General features: G+C 36.1%; 1 non-coding gene across 1 annotated transcript; it reads right to left on the bottom strand.

The window, feature by feature from the left end:
• Window positions 1-284: 284 nt before the first annotated feature.
• Gm23511 lies at window positions 285-448 on the bottom strand. Its single transcript, XR_003954784.1, has one exon. It is a non-coding gene; the product is annotated as a U1 spliceosomal RNA (small nuclear RNA).
• Between the last annotated feature and the right edge of the window lie 9130 nt (window positions 449-9578).

Here is a 9578-nt window from a genome sequence, read left to right as displayed (position 1 = left end):
GAGAGAGAGAGAGAGAGAGAGACAGAGAAAGAGAGAGAGAGAGAGACAGAGAGAGTCAGAGACAGAGAGAGACAGAGGGAGACAGAGACAGAGAGACAGAGAGAGACACACAGAGAGGGACAGAGAGAGAGGGACAGAGGGAGGGGAAGGGAGAGGGGGAGGGGAGGGGAAGATTGCATGATTATATTTTTATATATGTGGGGCAGAGAGGAAGAGAAAGAACACTGGTGCTATGTTTATATCCATAAATCCTAACACTGATCTCTCTCTCTCTCTTTCCCCCACAGGGGAGAGTGAGAACACAGTCCCCCACTACCACAAAATATGCAGTCGAGTTTCCCACATTTGGAGAAATCGCAGGGGTCAGCACATCCAGAGTGCAATGGATAAGCCTTGCCCTGGGAAAACCACCTTCGTGATCATGGTATCTCCCCTGCCAGGTAAGAATCTAACACTGATTCCCTTGATGCCTCTAAATTTTAGGTAAAGTTAATAACATTTCTTTTTATCTACTCTTCCTTGATTTCTCTTAATGACCTATAATAGGAAATTTAAATATTTAAAAGGTTGAATTTATACAGTAGAAGTAAGGCAAAAGAGAGGCAAAACCTTCTGAGTGTAATTATCAAATCAGACCTAATGATTCTATGATTTCACAAAGGTTAAAACCTTACCTCTCATTGTAACTGTGCCTCCAGATACTGTATCCATTCCCTCTCAGACTCTCTATACATTCCAATAAATATAATTTAAAAATATTTAGTACTAGGTATTAGTAAATGAAGGAGTTCTATTAGGTAAAGTCACCCAAGTGACCTATGTTGACTTATAAACTATTCCCATATATATATTATTATATATAAATATTTGCATTGCCTATTGATGTAAAATGTACTTCATGGCTAATGTCATTTAGGCACAGTGTCTCAGATCGTGTTGCCAAATGTTCTCTGAAAGTTTATTTGTTGACAAAATTTTATTCACCTATTTGTGTATATTCCTGCCCTAGACTAAGTATTGTTTCTGTTTTATTGATTTGATAATGGCACATCTAAGTCAGAACTTTGCACAACAGAGTCCCAGTCCAATATTTTACTATACTTGTGGGACTGTTTCATGCACATATTATTATGTGATGCTAGTTTTAAAAATGCTATGACAACTTTTGTAAAGAACATAAAAATCTAATGAAATCGGTGTAGAGAATTTTACTGTGGTCGATTTAGAGTACACATTGGCTTGCTCATGGATAACAAGCAACAAATAATTTTGCTTTAACAAACAATGCTCAGTGAAAATTATCATTGTTTGTTGTTGCAGGGAAGCAAAGAAGACTGCATGGGGTGCTTGTTTCTGGGTTTAGTCACTTAATCCCTTACCAAGAAACCCTTTTAAAATCAGGGACCTGATTCTGCTGGCAATGCGCAGACATTTTATTTAAGGACATCAATAAGCCATTCAAGGAGAAGAAAGATATGTAAGATTAAAATTAAATGTGTAAATTTGTGTGTGTATAACTTTTGTACACATTCAACCAAACTCATTTTGGAAAATAGATACATGATACATATTCAAGTATCTGAATTATAATCGTCACTCAAAAAAAACATTAAGAATACTTTAATATTTCTCATTCTTTCCCAATATCAATTTTATTGTGTTTATTAAAATGTTTTAAACTAATTTCCTACCGCTACACAGTAGGAATTTACTCCTATTGTGATAACTCAACAATTAACATACATTTATAATATTGTGCTAATAAATCCTAAGAATAAATGAATAGAAAATAAATTTCCAAGTGCGACTTACTTTGTCCTGGTCAGCAAACCTAGAAACAATATCACATTTAATAAATACTTGACTTTAAAATCTCATGGTTCATTTATCCAGAGGTATGGGTCGGAATCATGCTTTTGGACATTCTGTGCAATCTTTCACCACCAATTTACATAGTAAATATAAACAAAACATATTTTAGTATAATTAATGTTTTCTGTCTTCAGGTTGTTATATTCTTCTAAATGTAGGAAACATTTTAACTATAGGAAATCTACTGTTGGTACATGTAATATTTATCTGTCATAGAGTTCCATACAGCTTGCCAACAAGGATTTATAAAATACCATGGAGGCATGGCAGGATGGTAGAGAGAGAGAGGAAAAGGGGACAAACAGGAGAAACTAAACATGTTTGCTAGGCTTGCTGTATAACAACTCTCTTGGATACCCTATTGTCTACTTATTTCACTGATGTCACAAAATAACTGGCAAGGACAACATAATGTAGGAAGGACTTATTCTGGTGTCCGTCACGACCGAGAGGATGTTGTGTGAGGAGCGTAGTCAGCTTGTTTTCTAGTTTTAATAAAGCCAGGACCTTAATCACTGTAATGGAGCTGACCTTTACTAAAGTGCTAAACTTTGGCAAAGTTCTTCTCATCTGAACTGATCTAAGCTAGAGCTTATCCCACAGATATCTGCAGAGGTTCATTTTTTCTGATTGTAAATGATGTCAAGTAGACAGTCAATATAAACCATCACACAGAGTAACCAGTGAGAGAGAAATCCCAAGAGAAAATAATGGGTTCCTCCTAGAAACACAAAACATTCTCTTCAACGATTGTTTACAAATTGCCATAGATTCAGGTTTCAAACTGAGTTAGATGACCATAAACCATATTCTACCACTGTGATTTACAGCTCAGTTATATTTATATTTTATTTTTATATTATAATTTTTCTGGTGTTTTTGTTTTTCAGGATTACTTGTTTTTTTTAATTCAGAATTGAGTCTTAAATATTTTGGAGTTTGCTTTTTTTTTATTTTATTTTTTCTTATCAGGACCTTCTCCAAGTCTCAATGTGTTTATTTAGTGCCTTTGTACAACATTTAAGCAGTTTTTATTGTCTGGTAAATAAGTGACAAGTAGACTCCTTTGTATCATTTTCTCTTGTACTCTTAGGATAGATCTTTTATTATATTCAAATACATCAATATAATATGTATTGATTTTTATCAATAATTTTAATGGTATACATTTATTTATATCTGTTTCTTATGGTTCCTTTAGCACAGTAACAGTTACATGTGTATTCTAATCTGTATTCTTTATTATTAAACTTAGCTTCTGTTTCCTTTTAAATTTTGTTATTGAATATAATGTTAAACTATATATTGATGTATCACTTAAATTAGAAATCTACTATTAGATATTCATTTTTGTTTTAGGTTTTAACTAAATACTAAAAGGCCTCCTTTAAATTGACTTTATGCTCCTAGTGAATATACATGCTTAACTTCTCTATGAAATGCTATCAAAATTTTAAATTATTATTATTTACAATTTTTAATAACTTGTAGCCTTATGTTCATGAATTAATGTTTGATTTTTTAAAACTTTCAAGTAGCTCAGTTATATTTATATTTTATTTTTATATTGTAATTTTTTTGGTGTTTTTGTTTTTCAGGATTATTCATTTTTTTAATTCAGAATTGATTCTTAAATATTTTGGAGTTTGCTTTTTTATTTTATTTTAATCAGAATAACAAGGAATCATCAAGTCCAAATTAGAAAACCTTCAAGTTTTATAGAAGAAGGATACTATGACATCACTATCCCAATCAGACAGCCTCTTGTTGAAGAGGCTAGTAAAAGTACATCCTTGAAGAAAATTTAACTGTAACTTCTAACTCTTAGCCACTGGAACATTCTCAAGAGAAAACTGTACATGACTGTACTATACAGGGCCTTCTTACTATGTTTATGGTGCAACTTATCTATGGTACCTATGCCTTGAATCTTCTCTCCAAGAAGAGAAATTTGATTGTCATTCAATCTAATATCTAAGTATAACTGATTTATCTTCTTCCTTCTTGACTGTGTTATAAAAAGTCTTCTGTTTTCATTTTACACCTTGGTAGACTTTGTTGAGTTGCCTTATGCTGTAACCCAAACCTTCACTATGGTTTACGTAAAATCTTAATAGTATCAGACCAGGTGTTTTATTCCTTCCAGTTTCCATGATCAAGTAGTCAAATGAGGGAAGAAAATAATTAAGTGGATCGTGTGGAATTCTCCCAATATCTTTTCTGTTTTCACTGTATCTCTACAACCATGATAGTGCCTTCTTTTTCTAACTGCTTGTACATGCACATAGTGCCCCCTGGAATAATCTCTCATAAATTTCTGTCCTTTTAGAGGGGTTTGTGGTTGGGGTCGTGACCTCCAGTACTTCAAGGAACACATGTGAGAACACAGAGAAAAAAAATCTACAGTATATCTTGAATCGCTTTGTTCCCAGTGCTTGTTTCTAGAATCCACATATAATAATTAAGTTGTACTTTCATAGACACTCTTTTCATTTAATGTATGCATTTCTGTTTGAGGATATGTCAGACATTGCAATATTTTATAATGTTATATTCAGTTTATTGGGATTTTTGAAGTCACTTCCAAAAATTAGTGAGAATATTTCTGGGTTGAAATATGATTTGACCAGTTAGCAATATGGCTATAGATCCAGCTCTGCCCCTTTGTTATTGTGAAATGGTATACTTTTTTTCTGATTTTGTGTTATAATGGATCATACACTTGGGACCATAAGTCTCTGAGTAATTTTAATGAGTAAAGGACTTTGGAGAGAAAGTCAGTTCTGAAGGTAACAACACACCTTTCCAATTGTAAAGAAACCAAGTCATCCACTTGTCATAAGGGGCCATTGGTGTTCTTGAAGGACATGAAACTCTGACAAAATTATTTCATTTTAACATGGTAAGCAGTACTAAAATGTCAGTTAAGTGTAGCTCCTACCCATGTTCAATTTATACCTATATACTGAAATAAGCAACCTACACACTACGTTGAGGACATCCTCCTGTTTCCCAACTGTTAAAAGGGATGTCTTTCTTCTCAGCACAGCACCTAGTGCAAACTGGTCAAGTGACATGAAAACAATTGTTGTGAGTGAGAGTAGCATCTTGTATATGTACTTTACTTATGTATGTGTTAGTGTCTGACTAAGGCTTTAGGCAGATCTAAATGATGTCAAGATATTAAGCCTCTGAAAAAAATTAACCTTTGAAGTCATATATAAGTTAGCTCATACTAGACAGTTTTCTGTCATTCAGGATGTTTCTTTTATCATACAAAATACATGGACACGTGTGGTATTTTTCAAGTCTAAAAGACTCAATATCATACATCTTATCCCTGCTAAGGTTGTGTCTGAAACCACAAACTGAAATGATTTTTGGATACAGATGTGTGTGCCTTTCCCCCAGTCTGAGGAGCTTAGGTCACAGTGTGCTGAATTGCCATTTCAGTATCTCAGAAATGACAAATACCAGCTATAAACCAATCAAACACCAATGGACCCAATGAGATGAATAAGTAATCAATAAAACTACCTACTCAAAAGCAACAATGACCCATAATGTTCCTTGCTGGCCTGAACTTCAATCACATTTAGTCTTCCTTCTCATTGTCTGTTAGACATTTTGTACTAAGATTATCAGGATGAGAAGCAAGTACAGTGGTCGAGCTTTTGCTTCAAATGAGACATCACAGAACTGGTTCAGTGATCACTGGGCTTGCTAGGTTAATGGCGACTTGACACAGGTTAAAATTACCTGAAAGGTGGCAACCTCAATTGAGAAAATTCTTCCCTATGATCCAGCTATAGATAATTTTCTTAATTTAGTGATTGACCTGTGAGGGCAAACTCACTCTGGGTGAAGTCAATCCAGGGCTGATCATTCTCAGTTTTATAAGAAAGCAGGCTAAGAAAACCATGAAAACCAAACCCGTAAGCAAAACCCGCTCCATGGCTTCTGCATCAACTCCTGCCTCCAGGTTCCTACCCTGCCTAAGTTCCTATCCTGACCTACCTTGCTGATGAATAGTGATATAGAAATATAAGTCAAATCGTCCCTTTCCTCGCCAAATTCCTTTGGTCTTGGTGTTACAGAATAGCATTAGCAATACTAACTATGGCAGTCACCTAAAATACATTCACTTCAAAATTCTCTTTTTTTTTCATTTCTATTGGTTATTTTATTTATTTTCATTTAGAATGTTATCCCCCCTCCCAGTTTCCCCACACACAAATGCCCTATCACTTCTCCCCTCCCCCTGCTTCTATGAGTGCACTTCCCCACCCACCTACGCACTCCTGCCTCAGTGCCCAAGCATTCCTCTACCTTGGGTCATCAAGTCACCACAGGGCCAAGGGGCTCCCATCCCAATGATGCCTCTTGCAGTCCTCTGCTACAAATCTAGCTGGAGCCATAGATCCCCCATGTGTATTCTTTGGTTGGTGTTTTAGTAGCTGGGAACCTTGGGGGATCAGTTTGATTGATATTGATGATCTTCCTATGGGGTTACAAACCTCTTCAGCTCCTTCAGTCCCTGTCCTAACTTCTCATTAGGGGTCCCATGCTCAGTTCGATGTTTGGCTGGAGATATCGACATCTGTATTGGTTAGGCTCTGGCAGAGATTCTCAGAGTACAGTTATACCCAGCTCCTGTCAACAAGCACTTCTGGCCTCAGCTATAGTGTCAGTTTGGTATCTGCAGATGGAATGGATCCCCAGGTGGGACAGTCTCTGGAAAGCCTTTCCTTAAGTCTCTGCTACACTCTTTGTCTCTGCATTTCCTTTGGAAAGGAAGAATTCTGGATTAATATTTTGAAGTGAATGGGTAGCCCCATCTGTCAACCTGGGGCTGTGTCTATCCACTGGATATGGTCTCTACAGGTTCTATTTACCCCTTGTTGGGTACTTCTGCTAATGTCCTTCCTGTTGTATCCTGGGTACCTCTTGGGTTCGCAGCATCTGGGACTTTCTAATGGGTACTTCCAGATCCCCCTCCTCCACTGCTACACATCTACTTTCAAATCCTAACTCTCTGTATTTCTTCCCCATCTCCTCCCATATCTGAACAGCCCCACCTCTCCCCTCCCCCTCCTTTCTCCCTCTCAGATCCCTCTCTCCTACTTCCTGAGATTATTTTCTTCCCCCTTCTGAGTAGGACTGTAGCACCCACAATTTGGTGTAGTATTCTTTCTTCATGGGTTTCCTATAGTCTGTGAGTTGTATTGTGGGTATTTCGAGCTTCTTTTTAACTAATATCCACTAACCATTGAGTGCACATCATGTGTGTTCTTTTGTGACTGGGTTACCTCACTCAGGATGATATTTTCAAGTTTCATCCATTTGCCTGCGAATTTCATGAAGTCATTTTTTTTAACAGCTGAGAGTATTACTGCATTGTGTAAATGTACCACATTTTTTTGTATCCATTTTTCTGTTGAAGGGCATCTGGGTTGTTTTCAGATTCTGGCTACTATAGATAAGATTGCTATGAACATAGCAAAGCATGTGTCCTTGTTATATGTTGGAGCATCTTTTGGGTATATGCCCAGGACTGGCATAGTTAGGTCCTCAGGTAGAATTATTTCCAGTTTTCTGAGGAACTACCAGACTGATTTCCAGAGTTGTTGTACCAGCTTGCAATCCCACCAGCAATGGAGGAGTGATGGAAAAATACTCAATAAAATTCTTTCAAACTAAATCCAAGAACACATCAAAACTATCATTCACTGTGATCAAGTAGGCTTCATCCCAGGGATGCAGGGATGGTTCAATATATGGAAATCCATCAATGTAATTCACTATATTAAAAAAAACTCAGAAAAAAAACCAATATGATCATCTCCTTAGGTGCTATAGAAGCCTTTGACAAAATACAACACAATTTCATGCTAAAAGTATTGGGGAGATCAAGAATTCACTTCAAAATTCTTAACACACTCTGAAGCATATTAATGTAATTACAAAAACCAATTTATGTTTTTCATTATTGTCTTGTTGGTTATTTTACGTGATTCCACTAGTATAGTACAGCATTAAATGCTAACATGGAATGTTTAAGATGTCCAGATTTTGTTTAACTAAGTCACACTAGGTTCTTTCATAAACTGTGAGACATGTTAGTACTCACACTTAATACATAAGTTCCTGATATTTTATAGTCTAATAACAAAATAAATTAGTCATAAATTAATGACCAAGACAAAAATTACATACCAAATACATGAACCTGTGCCTTTATTTAGGTACTATTTAATACATTCTATCTGGATATATACGTGCCCATTATATTTTTGAAATTGAGTCACGCTCTAAGAAGTATTTCTATAATTCTCAGCTTCAAACTACTCTGTCATTTCATAGATTTTCTTTCATTGTTCTGTAGCTTAAGCTTTAATGACTTTCATTGCTTCAAGATCTTTTTGTTACCAGAAGAGAAGGAAAATTCTAGTTGTCAGGAGATGACTCAGGTTCATACTAGGCAAGCATAAGTACCAAACTAGCAACTTAAAAAGAAGGGGAGGTGGACTCTACTAGGTCTCTCTCCCTACTCTAGGGCATTTTATCTAAGGTCCCTTCGTTTGAGTCCTGAAATATCTCACCTCCCAGGTCTCTGGTACAGATGCACAGAACTCTTGAGAGACTTGAGACCCCAGGGAGTGGGGAGGTCTGGTGAGAAGGGTATGTTGAGATGAGGACATCATCTTAGGGAGGAGGTATGAGAAAAGCCAGATGGTCGACAGGGAAGGGGATAATGACTGGACTGTGAAAAATGATTAAAGAATAATAATAAATAAATAAAGGAAAAGGAAATAACTAATGTCGACTTGTGGTCTCCATATGAACATGTGAATAATCAGCTACAACACAGACATGCAGAGAGATAGAGAGAGAGAGAGAGAGAGAGAGAGAGAGAGAGAGAGAGAGAGAGAGAGAGAGAATTCCCCCCCCCAATAAGAACGGTGTTTTTATTTTACAAAAGAACAAAACCTGCATGAAAGGGTCAGCCACTTATAAAAATGGTGAAGATGACAGACTAAGGCATGCAGGCCTTTTTATAGGGAATGAGGGGAATTTTAACTATGTTTCAGTAATCTAACACTTCATTGGTGGGATGAGAGAGAATTTCCTATTCGATCATTAATATGACTCATCCAGATGTGAAGGCATTAGGACTAGATTGAGTTTAGTTATTTGTAGAAAAGATTTTGGAGCATTTGACCAGCACATTGATCTCTTACCCAGGAGATATGCTAGTAGACTGGAAAAGATGCTGGATCTATTTTTAACAAAAATGAAAGCTGACAAAAATAATTAAATGAATTTTTAAAAACTGCCCCAAAGCTATATGCTATGATGTATATATGAAATCCCAGTGATGCTATCCAATGGGAGAGGCAGAGATAATTATGTACAGAAGCTAAAACCCCAGCTATCCTGAGTACACAGAAGGATGCAGCAGGAATAAAAGGGATTCTACCTCAAAGCAAGGTAGAAACAGAGAACTGAACTCTGAGAATTGTCCCCTGTTCATGTATCACAGGTACTGTAATACATGTGTGTCTGCATTCAGCCACATATATTAAACACATGCACACATGCACATATGCAAATAAGTCTTTCATTTATTTATTTATTTATATTTATTATTATTATTATTATTATTATTATTATTATTATTATTAGCTTTTCGAGACAGGTTTTCC

Source organism: Mus musculus, chromosome 3, assembly GCF_000001635.26.
Source record: "Mus musculus strain C57BL/6J chromosome 3, GRCm38.p6 C57BL/6J".
Lineage (NCBI taxonomy): Eukaryota > Metazoa > Chordata > Mammalia > Rodentia > Muridae > Mus > Mus musculus.
Note: the sequence above shows the minus strand (reverse complement) of the source record. Positions and strands in the feature narration are given on the sequence as shown.